Here is a 13389-nt window from a genome sequence, read left to right as displayed (position 1 = left end):
CTGTCAGCAGATAACTCTTCCACTCTTTGGAGTCAGACAGCTGTGCGGTGCTGCCAATCTAATGGTCATGTCGCGAGAGTGTTTGAGGACATTTACGTTTGAGTTCTGACGCGACCTGAATTCTGAAATGTTTCATTTTTTTTTTTTGTGTGTTTTTCCTCATAAAGTTCATTTGGTTGAACTATTATTTCATGAAAGTTTCTGAACTTTCCTTTAGTTATTTTTATTAATCTTGAAAATTGTATCATATTCTCCAATTAGCTTTTCCGCAGTTAAGTTTAGGCTAATAAAACTTGAAAGGTCTCCTTCGAAAGTTATTTCTTCGTAGTTTAAGAGACAGTCTTAAGCTAAGTTGGAGTTTAGAAGAAGGCTTTACTTTTCCAAATGAAATAATAATGGAAAGTGAGTTACGTTTTTTTTTTTATTTCCTCTTATTTTGTTTTGTGAAATTCAGCTTGTCGTCGACCGCTGTTGATCAGCGCTTTTGGTTTTACTCATTTGCTGATGTCTGTCTGGCAGCACTGTATTTTAGTGTTGTTATCTTCGCTGAGTCTGTGCACACAACCGGCATTTGTAGCGTGACAAGCGAAGTGGCAAGTTTCATCCAAGGAAAAAACATGTGAGTATACGGGTTGTAGCCCTTTTTTTTGGTTACGGGATCATTTTCCATAATATAATGATACCACTTTCTTTCCTTTCCGTTTCAGGGCATCGTTCAAACTTCGTCCCAATCTTCGCATTACGTTTTTAAATGTGCCGCGGAACTTAAACCGCTTAAGGTTGACAGTTCGATATTATAACGAGGGACCTTCGTGGTACACCCGTTTTTATCGGGGTTATCAGGGGTCCTTTGGGTGCGCGCAGACTCCTCGTGCGGCCAGAAATTTGTGTGCCGAGTGTGTGGGCACACGCTCAGCTGCTTTACCACATTGAAGGCCCACCTCAATCTCCACATGGGTTTCGCACCCTATAAGTGCAGCTGCGGGAAGCGATACCCCTCGGCTTCCTCACTGGGGTTGCATCGCCAGAGAAAGCATAGCTCGCATTAAGCGGGATTACGTCGGTCTCTGCTTTTTCAGTTGGTTATTTGGACGATGAATGGACATAGTTTTTTTTGTGTCTTTTATTTTGTCCTCCCTCCCCTTTTTTTCTCATTTGGTTGTTTGGTTTTTTTTTTTTTTTTTTTGGTGTTTCTCCAACCATAGTTGTTGGTAGGGTGTGTCGGGCACCTAACTAGCTCGCGTATGACTTGTCGTGCTTGTGGGATCTCATGGATCCGAATTGTGGTCCCATGGTATCGCATATAATGTGTTCACCGCGTAAGAAACAAAAAGGGGGAATATCATACGAGTGGCAACCTTGCTTTTACTCATTCAGAAATGTCATTCATTCTTGGAAGTGAGTATTGATACATTTTGAATGAATTTTCACTATGAAGAAAAAACGTGTAATGGGTAAGTATAAGTATCGTTCCCTTTTTATTATTTTGTAACATTTTTTAATTGCTTATTCTTTTGTTTCATTTCAGCTGATTATTGATGGGAGAAAGTGGAGATTACGTAGTGGGCACCACTAATATTCCAGCCTACATTGTGCAGGCTTTCACTACGAATTCTTAGCATTACCTTTTCTGACCTCAATCCAACCAGTTGCTTTACACTTAAACATTTTCTATTACTTATACTAATGAAATACTCGCGCTCTTAAGGGAATGCGAAATTCAAGCCATATCACACATTACTACGGGCTTGCTGCCAGATGTGCAACGTATTATACCACTGGATCATGAAATCTTTCTAGATTTTGGTGATCTCAAAATACTCTCCATCTACGGTTGGTCGGCCGGATAGCTACGCTTAAGTACACACTCTTTTAGATAATCTTAACTGCGGTATTGGTTTGGTATTGATTGTTCCAAAAAAATGTACTGTTTTGAAAAAGCTTTTAGGATCAGGTGCTAGATTAGAACGAAATACATGTACATTGGTTGAGCCACATTAACGCGATTTGGCATTAGAGCTGTGCGATGCAGCAATGACTCAGCAGCGAAATGACTTTTCGACCACAAAATTAGGTAGACGTTTAACGCCCATACCAACTATGTATAAGGACCACGTACTTGTGTTGGGCACAGATGGTGTGGGTACTAAAATAAAGATTGCATAGCAGACTGAGCGTAAGGGAACTGTGGGTATCGACTTGGTGGCGATGTGCGTGAATGATATTTTGTGTACTGGTGCTGAATTGTTAACTTTTTCAAGCTACTATGCACGCGATGCCTTGGTGGAGGAAATGGCGGCAACAATAACAAGTGGAATAAGTGAAAGAGCATCACAGGCGGGCAGCCGTTTAGTTGAGATACATTGCAGAAGTGCCCTTGCTGTATCCCTCCGATGTCTATGATCTCGCTGGCTTCTCACTAGGTATCACCGAATAGAATCGCCTACTGCCACGTAGCGATGATATACGCGATGGCGACGTACTCATCGGTCTACCGTTCTCCAGCGTACGCAGCAAGGGATTTAGTTTGGTACATGCCATTACGAAACGTGCAGGCGTCACTTTTCAAGATAAAGCATCATTTAGTAATCGCATTTTCGGCGAAGAATTCCTCATCCCAACACGCATTTATGTCAAAGCACTTTTACCGCTCAGACAACAAGGTCATAAAAAAAGGACGTGTGGCACTCGGGGACCGCCGCGGTAAAGCTATTGCATATTATCAACTTATGCCATTATAATTGTTTGAGCGAATGTCGTAGTCGCCAACAGCCAACCCTTCTATTTAATAGAAATTAGGTTTAAGAAAACCTAAACTTGAATTGTAATTGAATTATTGTATATATATGTACCTTTTATTTGTAAGCTACATACATGTAAAAATGTATACTAGAATTATTTATACATTGAATATGTATAGTCATCATAATCCTTAATAGTCATCACTTATACTCATCAGTTGAGGTAAGTTTTATACGAATTTGTATTTCGCCCCTCTGGCAACCCCAATTGATGAGTTGACAGTTGACATGAACGTACATATGTACATATATATACAATGTTTTGACATTTTGCTTTTTTACTAATTCGATTTTTTATCCATTCGGTGTGACACAAAAATTTGCAAAATCTCTGTTAAAAGGAATATATATACAATATATTAAAAGAAATAGTTTCACTGCATAATATTATTGAGTTGATTTGGTGAGGTGTGGTAACCGAAAGGAGGCAATTATTGTTTGAAAATAAGCATAAGAATCCTCTTTGAACATTGATAACCTTTTCTATGGTACATAACTCTTGGTGAATCTGGACTATTAAGTTGTAGGTGAAGTGAAGTCCTAAGTGTTAACAGCCTTACTTGCCATAAAACCATCTACCCGCAGCATCAACCCGCCTGAAATGCGCCGAGTCGAAGCACTACATTCAGCTGAAGATGACCCTGACGTATTGGATCGATTTTCCTCTTTTCCTCGCGCCCTCGGGGTCATGGCATATGCCTTCGGGTTCATCAATAATCTCAAGGACCGAATTCGAGGCATTAAACCCGCTTACACTCCCTCTCTGTCTCATGAAGATCTCCGCAAAATGAAAACTAAACTTGTGACGTTAACGCAAACCCGATATTTTCCTCGCGAAAAAGCATGCTTGGCAAATGCAAAACCCATTGATAAAATAATCTCTTTACTAACCCTCAACCCATACCTCGATGAAAACGGGCTCCTCAGGGTTCATGGTAGACTAGTTCATTCGACGTTGACTTACAAAGAAAAAGACCCCGTTATTATATCGGAGAAAACTAGATTCGCTGTCCTCTATATATAGTACCTCCACGAAATTCTCCTTCACGCCGAAATACGTCTCATGCAGCAATGCCTCAGACAGGATCTCTATATTCCACGGCTCAAACCCCTCATAAAGAGATGCATCCATCAGTGCAAAACTTGTACCCTCCACAAGCAGCAAATGCGATCGCAAATCATGGCGGCCTGGCCCCCGGAACGATGCACATACGCTCCGCCTTTTACCACTACCGGTGTCGACCTTCCGGGGCCTTTTCAAATAAAAGCCTCCTTGCTAAGGTCTCACACCTTACTGAAAGGCTACGTGGCCGTTTTTGTCTGTTTCGTGACAAAAGCTATCCACCTTGAGCTGTGCTCGGACTTAACAACAAATGCCTTTCTCGCAGCATTTGCTCTCTTCGTCGGACGTCGTGGATATCCTGCCACAATGATGAGTGACAACGGCGAAACGTTTATTTGAGCTAAAAGAGCGACCGAAAAGGAGTTCGTTGGCTTCATTAAAACTGCCTCTCAAGAAGTAATCGCTAAATACTCTCCCCAGGGCGTCAATTGGAAATTCATTCCGCCCGGAGCTCCCCATATGGGCGGCTTGTGAGAGTCTGCAGTGAAGAGTTTCAAACTGCACTTCAAGAAGACTGCAGGAGCCCACAAGTTCACATCTGAAGAATTTACCACCCTCTTGGTAAGAATTGAAGCCGTATTAAACTATCGTCCTATCTCACCTTTATCCCAAGATCCCACCGAGTTTACCGCGCTGACCCCCGGCCACTTTCTCCGAGGTAGCCCCCTCCTCGCTATCCCTGAATTGGACCACGCGGAGTTATCTCTTATAAACCGATGGGACAGGGTAAAAAGTTTACATCATCAATTCAGCAAACGGTTTAAGGAAGACTACCTAAAGGATCCCCAGAAAAGGCAGAAGAGGAAAAGTGTGTTTGTATTCACGACGACTCACTCCCCCCAGAGGAGTGGCGTCTAGGACGCATTGAGAAAATATATCCCGGGCCAGATGGTCATATACGCGTTGTCGACGTTCGCACTCAAACCGGCACCCTCAAACGCCCACTCGTAAAATTATGTTTCCTCCCTCAAAGCGAAACACAGATAGGGCAAGCACGGCAAGCTCACCAAGCTACCACTGAACCACCTCTTCCACTCCTACCGCATTCCCGTCGCAACAGTATCACACTTTGCAGGCCCAGTGCCAACTGAAACTCCCCGCATTAACATTTCTCTCACCTAAAATGCATTTATAACTGTACTTCCAGATCGCTATGGATCGCGCTCAACTGGCATCCCGAAGGTCAGTGAGATCGGAGATCGTCGATCCGAACCACGCCGGCGAGTCCCGAATCTCACCACTGCTAGTGAACTATAGACGATGCCGGATTTGCACACGTCAGCACGTCCTCCGAAATTGTGCTATATTTAAGACAACGAAGCCGCCAAAACGATGGATACTCGCGAGGGCGCATAATCTCTGTTTGAATTGTTTGGCGCTATCGCATGCAACAGATGAATGTAGTTCTTATGATCGCTGTCGAACTTGCGGATTAAGGCACCACTCTTTGCTGCATCGGCGTGATGCAACCCCGGGCATCCCACGTCATACCCAGGCACCCCGGCCTGGTCGCCAAGTAGTACCACCTCAGGTACCCTCTACCCCCACCGTGCGACCCCGTTCTCGCCCAGCTATCTCTCGGTCTCGTCCACCTACCGAAGCACAACCGCCAGCATCTACTGCCGCTCGACGCACCATTCGGTGCACCGCTCAAGGGCTGCAAACTGCCACTTTCAGGGGAAAGGTGTCTGACCTCCTCGTACGAGATGCGCTACAGACTCTTCAAGAACTGCAAGAGGCTCTAGCCGCTGAACGCGCCTGGGGCGGGGACGATGTTTGAGCGACTGTCGTAGTCGCCAACAGCCAACCCTTCTATTTAATACAAATTAGGCTTAAGAAAACCTAAACTTGAATTGTAATTGAATTATTGAATTTATATGTACCTTTTATTTGTAAGCTACATACATGTAAAAATGTATACTAGAATTATTTATACATTGAATAAGTATAGCCATCATAATCCTTAATAGACATCACTTATACTCATCAGTTGAGGTAAGTTTTATACGAATTTGTATTTCGCCCCTCTGGCAACCACAACTGATGAGTTGACAGTTGACATGAACGTGCATATGTACATATATATACAATGTTTTGACATTTTGCTTTTTTACTAATTCGAATTTTTATCCATTCGGTGTGACACAAAAATTTACAAAATCTCTGTTAAAAAGAATATATATACAATATATTAAAAGAAATTGTTTCACTGCATAATATTATTGAGTTGATTTGGTGAGGTTTTTGTAACCGAAAAGAGGCAATTATTGTGTGAAAATCAGCATAAGGATCCTCTTTGAACATTGATAACCTTTTCTATGGTACATAACTCTTGGTGAATCTGGACTATTACGTTGTAGGTGAAGTGAAGTGCTAAGTGTTAACAGCCTTATTTGCTGGCTGTGAACCAACGTTATATGCAATATCTATACAGCCGCTATAATAGTAGAAATAAAGCATAAGTTAGCTTTGACACAACTTTTACCGAACCCGCTGCAGACAAACTGAACGCGATATTATCCCGCCCAGGAGCCACCGCCACCAGATTCAACCGCCACCACCATCACCAGCATAACGTCACCAATCCAGCTGTACCCACAGTCACACAGCCACATCCCAAAAGAGGTAAGGTAAATTTATCCTGCCGCCCCTTAAACAATAATATTTGTGCAACATTTTGTTTTCTTTGATATTAATTCAAGTTTTGTCTTTGCTATTAATTCAAGTTAACCTTTTTAGGCGTAGTGACCGATAAGAAAACAAATTGTTTACTTTTGTTGAATAAATGAGAAGGTAATATTTAACTTTCACTTTAACCTTAACTTTATTTTTAACTTTAACTTTACTTTAACTTTATTTTTAACTTTAACTTTAACTTTAACATTCACTTTAACTTTAACTTTAACTTTAATTTTAACTTTAACTTTAACTTTAACTCTAACTTTAAATTTAACTTTAACTTTAACCTTAACTTTAACTTTGACTTTAACTTTAACTTTATCTTTAACTTTATCTTTAACTTTAACTTTAGCTTTAACTTTAACTTTAACTTAACCTTAACTTTAACTTTAACTTTAACTTTGACTTTAACTTTAACTTTCATTTTAACTTTAACTTTATCTTAACTTTAACTTTAACTTTAAATTTAACTTTAACTTCAAATTTAACTTTAACTTTAACATTGTGGATGGCCTGTTTCCCACCCAACTGCCTAGGGATGGCGGGTACGTTACCCATGAAGATCGCAACGTGGAACCATTCCAAGAAGAAGAGCTTAAAACTGCCGTGCGAACTATGAAACCTAAGAAAGCATCTGGGCCCGACGGAATACCCGCGGAGGCAATTAGACTAGCTGCAAACGACTGCCCAGAACTTATGTTGCACATGTACAACAAATGTCTCGAAGAAAGAACTTTCCCCACCATATGGAAGACAGCACGACTGGTTCTCATTCCAAAAGGGAAAGGAGATCCCAACTCTCCATCATCCTACCGTCCCCTATGTATGTTGGACACAGCAGGGAAATTGATGGAGAGTCTCCTGAAGCAACGCCTCACCAGAGCGTTACAGGACGCCGGAGGACTGTCGCCCAGACAGCATGGTTTTCGGAGGGGGCACTCCACAATCGATGCCATTGCAGAAGTTATAGACGCAGTCAAGAAAGCCGAGACAGCGTGCCACAGAGTAAGACTTATAGTGTTGCTTGCCACGCTGGACGTCAAAAACGCTTTTAACTCAGCTAGGTGGGAGGACATGCTTGAGGCACTAGAAAGCACTTTCAAAGTACCGCAATATTTATTAGAAATTTTAAGGGACTACCTAAGAGAGAGGTATCTAATATATGAAAGTACTCACGGTCAAAAAAAGGTAAAAATAACAGGTGGAGCAGCCCAGGGTTCGGTACTAGGTCCCGATCTCTGGAATATAACTTACGACAGTCTTCTTCGATTAGACATGCCAGAAAGCACCTTCCTCGTTGCATTTGCAGACGACGTGGCAGCTGTGATAACAGCACCAAGCTGCGAGCTGGCACAGCTAAAATTAAACCAGGTCATGCGTATTGTAAATAGGTGGATGGATGAGCACGGTCTCCAGCTAGCAACAGCCAAACCGGAGATCGTCATCCTCACAAAGAGACGTATTCCCACTTCCAGGAACATGATGGTTGGGGACCAGCCAATAGAAACACTCGCTTCAACGAAATATCTGGGAGTAAGGTTAGACAGCAAAATCAACTTCTCGGATCATATACGAGGGGCCTGCGAAAGAGCTGCGCGCATAATAGTGCAGTTGTGTAGATTAATGGCAAGCACAGGTGGCCCAAAGCCATGCACAAGGAAATTGCTTGCATCAGCCTCGGATTCTATACTCTTATATGGTGCAGAAATCTGGGCGAACGCAATGAAATACCGGAAGAACCGAGTCACCCTCACCTCGGTCCAACGCAGAGGGGCGCTGCGAATATCTTCGGCTTACCGCACGGTATCAGCTGAAGCTGTCCTGGTCGTTGCGGGAACCATACCGATATATCTTCTCGTTGAGGAAAGAAAAACAATATATGACAACGGATCGCAAGCAAGTAGAGCTGCAGTTGCCATGCAGGCGCGAGAAGAATCGATCCGACGTTGGCAAGATCAGTGGAGCAACAGCATCGTAGGAAAGTGGACTAGGGAACTAATCCCTGAACTTGATCCATGGTTGAAGCGACCGCACGGAGAGGTAGACTTTTACCTGACCCAGTTTCTAACGGGACATGGTTACTTCCGCAAATACCTACACAGAATGGGTAAGGTTGATAGCCTGAGCTGTCTGTACTGTGGGGAAATAGACGATGTACGCCACACCTTCTTCGAATGCAGGCACTTCTCCCATCAGCGAAGGAGGGTAGAAGATGTACTTGGCGACCTATCCCCGGGCAGTGTCATTAGCGTGAGAGTAGCCATAGAGCTCACGTAGCGCGCACCCGTACCCGAAGTAATGCTAAACGCGGTCCCTGGTACGGGGATTTGCGCGGGCCGTGGGAGGTTAGGTTCTAGTGGGTAGACCTTCATGGAAGAAGGGAGTCCTACACTCGGAGAGTCTCGCAGTGAGGCTTAAATATCCCGGTCAGTGCATAAAGCATTTCCTCCTTCCACGAAACACAAAAAAAAAAAAAAAAAAAAAAAAAAAAAAACTTTAACTTTAACTTTAAATTTAGTTTTACTTCAACTTTAACTTTAACCTTAACTTTAACTTTAAATTTAACTTTAACTTTAACCTTAACTTTAACTTTAACTTTGACTTTAACTTTAACTTTAAATTTAACTTTAACTTTAACCTTAACTTTAACTTTAACTTTGACTTTAACTTTAACTTTATAACTTTAACTTTAACTTTAACCTTAACTTTAACTTTAAGGGACTACCGAAGAGAGAGGTATCTAATATATGAAAGTACTCACGGTCAAAAAAGGTAAAAATAACAGGTGGAGCAGCCCAGGGTTCGGTACTAGGTCCCGATCTCTGGAATATAACTTACGACAGTCTTATTCGATTAGACATGCTAGAAAGCACCTTCCTCGTTGCCTTTGCAGACGACGTGGCAGCTGTGATAACAGAACCAAGCTGCGAGCTGGCACAGCTAAAAGTAAACCAGTTCATGGGTAATGTAAATAGGTGGATGGCTGAGCACGGTCTCCAGTTAGCAACAGCCAAAACGGAGATCGTCATCCTCACAAAGAGACGTATTCCCACTACCAGGAACATGATGGTTGGGGACCAGCCAATAGAAACACTCGCTTCAACGAAATATCTGGGAGTGAGGTTAGACAGCAAACTCAACTTCTCGGATCACATACGAGGGGCCTGCGAAAGAGCTGCGCGCATAATAGCGCAGTTGAGTAGATTAATGGCAAACACAGGTGGCCCAAAGCCATGCACAAGAAAGTTGCTTGCATCAGCTTCGGATTCTATACTCTTATATGGTGCAGAAATCTGGGCGAACGCAATGAAATACCGGAAGAACCGAGTCGCCCTCACCTCGGTCCAACGCAGAGGGGCGCTGCGAATATCTTCGGCTTACCGCACGGTATCAGCTGAAGATGTCCTGGTCGTTGCGGGAACCATACCGATATATCTTCTCGTTGAGGAAAGAAAAACAATATATGACAACGGATCGCAAGCAAGTAGAGCTGCAGTTGCCATGCAGGCGCGAGAAGAATCGATCCGACGTTGTCAAGATCAGTGGGGCAACAGCATCGTAGGAAAGTGGAAATTGAATCCATGGTTGAAGCGACCGCACGGAGAGGTAGACTTTTACCTGACGCAGTTTCTAACGGGACATGGTTACTTACGCAAATACCTACACAGAATGGGTAAGGTTGATAGCCCGAGCTACCTGTACTGTGGGGAAATAGACGATGTACGCCACACCTTCTTGGAATGCAGGCACTTCTCCCATCAGCGAAGGAGGGTAGAAGATGTACTTGGCGACCTATCCCCGGGCAGTGTCATTAGCGTGAGAGTAGCCATAGAGCTCACGTAGCGCGCACCCGTACCCGAAGTAATGCTAAACGCGGTCCCTGGTACGGGGATTTGCGCGGGCCGTGGGAGGTTAGGTTCTAGTGGGTAGACCTTCATGGAAGAAGGGAGTCCTACACTCGGAGAGTCTCGCAGTGAGGCTTAAATATCCCGGTCAGTGCATAAAGCATTTCCTCCTTCCACGAAACACAAAAAAAAAAAAAACTTTAACTTTAACTTTAACTTTCACTTCAACTTTAACTTTAACTTTATTTTTAACTTTAACAATCACTTTAACTTTAACTTTATTTTTAACTTTAACTTTAACTTTCGCTTTAACTTTAACATTCACTTTCACTTTAAATTTAACTTTAACTTTTACTTTAACTTTAACTTTAATTTTAACTTTAACTTTAATTTTAACTATAACTTTAACTGTAACTTTAACTTTAAATTTAACTTTAACTTTAACCTTAACTTTAACTTTAACTTTGACTTTAACTTTAACTTTAAATTTAACTTTAACTTTAACTTTAACTTTAACTTTAACTTTAACTTTAGCCTTAACTTTAATTTTAACTTTAACTTTAACTTTAAATTTGACTTTAACTTTAACTTTCATTTTAACTTTAACTTTAACTTTATATTTAACTTTAACTTTCGCTTTAACTTTAACATTCAGTTTAACTTTAACTTTAAATTTAACGTTAACTTTAACTTTAACTTTAACTTTAACTTCAACTTTAACTTTAACTTTAACTTTAACTTTAACTTTATCTTTAACTTTAACTTTAACTTTATCTTTAACTTTAACTTTAAATTTAACTTTAACTTTAACCTTAACTTTAACTTTATGATCCGGGGTGGGCGTGAGCTTAGGACCTGCTAACAAGCCAACCTAATATAAACGCACGCAAGTCATTTTCTGTCAAAAATGTCTCATGCACATACAACTTGTATGAGAGCAACTCAAATTAAATTTGCTGCGTGAAAACCTAACTCGATTTCCAATTTTTGTTCTGCGTGACATTTAGATTTGACGTTTGCACACATGCTTTACATTGTCGGAACGCATGCTTATTTGGGTTAGGGCAAAAATCGCCGTTTGTTTGCGTGCGCTTAAAAAACGCAGTGCGGTTTTATTAGGTTGGCTTGTAAGCAACCATATATGTATACGATAAGCGATAGCACAATGGCTACTTCGTGAAAATCAACGACAGCTCTTTTAGTTTGATTTCGATGGTCGTACGGTGAGGAAGTGTCGCCCGCGCGCTTAAAACAGAGTACCAAAGAGTGCGTGTGACACATGTTCAACGTTCAAGCATTGAAATCAAACTAAATAAATATTTGATTTTGCTTTCGTGCTCGCTACGCGTTCGTGTTTACTAACACATTCTCAATTTTGTAACCGTATAAATGTAGTAGTGCCCACCGCTGTTTATGATAGAGGTCCAATTTTATGTATTTGGCCTGTTGCTAACACCGAACCTTTACGAAACTTTTCGAGCCTTTTCGCATTTTTTTGACAAATATCCGTTACGTTTTTTTTTTATTTAGTCGCCATGCCCGCGATAAAATCTATGCAATAGCTTAAAAACCTAGCACATATTACCAGTGGTGGTCTAACAGAAAATATACCATGCGTATTACAAAAAAATCTAGTCGTAAAATTAGATGCCACAGCATGGAATGTACCACCAGTTTTCGCTTGGCTGGCCGAGCAAGGCAATGTACCACCCGCCGAAATGCAGCGTACATATAATTGTGGTTTGAATATTATTTTGGTAATTGCACCCGAGCATATGCACACCATTTTAGCGGAGATTTAATATAGTGAACGTGCTACACGTGTGGGGGTGGTTTATAAACGCGGTAATCCCGACGAACCTCAAGTTGTTGTGAAAAGTTTCAAACGTTGTTTACAACTTGTACAATAATTACAAAGTAACCCACGCAACCGTGTTGCAGTAGTCATATCTGGCACTGGTAGCAATTTACAAGGACTCATCGATGCTTGTCGTGATACATCGCAGGGTGTGCATGCCGATGGGATATTAGTTATATCGAATAAGCCCGATGTTATGGGTATTGAATGCGCGCAAAAAGCTGGAATACCTGCATTTGTGGTACCGCATAAGTTATATGCAACGCGAAGAATCCGACGCAGAAGTGAGTCGCATTCTAAGGGAGTACAATGTGGGTTTGGTATGCACGGTGGCTGGGTGGGGTAACAAAGTCACTTGTATTGAACCTGCAGCTGCACTGGATGTCGCTGCTGTGGGGCATCAAGATGGCACAATTGCTATGCTTAATTGTAAATTCGATGAGGTGCTTATGAATTCGAACAAGATTGGGGTCGAGTATCGCAAGTACCAATGGTCATGTGGCATTTTGGAATTGGGAAGACAGAAAGGTAATTCTGTCTGTGCAGTACTCTCGTTGCTCGGCGTATATTGATGATTTTGTTTTTTTTTTAATAACTTGTAGATAGCTGGACAGCTGCAGGCGCATGATGGCACAATTAGAACGGCCATGGGAATGCAAGGACATGGGAAGGGCTGCTTTAGATGACTACGGGAATGGGACAGATTTGGGTGCTGTTGTATCTGAATTTCCATTTGGATCAACAATTGGCTAAAATGCTAATTGCCAGCTGTCAACGTAATTGCTCAAATGAAATACTTTAATTACTATTATGCTGTCAGGTGAAATTGCAGGCATTATTATGAATTGCACAGACTGCTATTTAAAAAAATACTTTTTATATTTTAATAAGCACAAGGGATGCGTTTTTGCAAGTTGTTGTTGCTTTAGTAGGTGTCACTGAAGGGGAGAAGTCCTTTAATTGTGAATAGGTAGCTGTTCTTATCGTTGTTAAGCACCAACGTTGTGGCCGTAATGTGCCAAACACTCCACGGGGACTGACCATGGTGTCATGCTCCGTCAGTTGTGTAAGTAAGGGATGATG

The 13389-nt window shown here is 41.7% G+C and overlaps 1 pseudogene; it reads left to right on the top strand.

Moving 5' to 3' along the window:
- The first annotated feature begins 1682 nt into the window (after positions 1-1682).
- On the top strand, positions 1683-12934 carry LOC137234822 (trifunctional purine biosynthetic protein adenosine-3-like; annotated as a pseudogene).
- The last annotated feature ends 455 nt before the right edge of the window (positions 12935-13389 follow it).

This window comes from Eurosta solidaginis, chromosome X (genome assembly GCF_040869045.1).
Source record: "Eurosta solidaginis isolate ZX-2024a chromosome X, ASM4086904v1, whole genome shotgun sequence".
Taxonomy (NCBI): domain Eukaryota; kingdom Metazoa; phylum Arthropoda; class Insecta; order Diptera; family Tephritidae; genus Eurosta; species Eurosta solidaginis.
The sequence above is the reverse complement of the archived record's forward strand: the minus strand, read 5'-3'. Positions and strand labels throughout refer to the sequence as shown.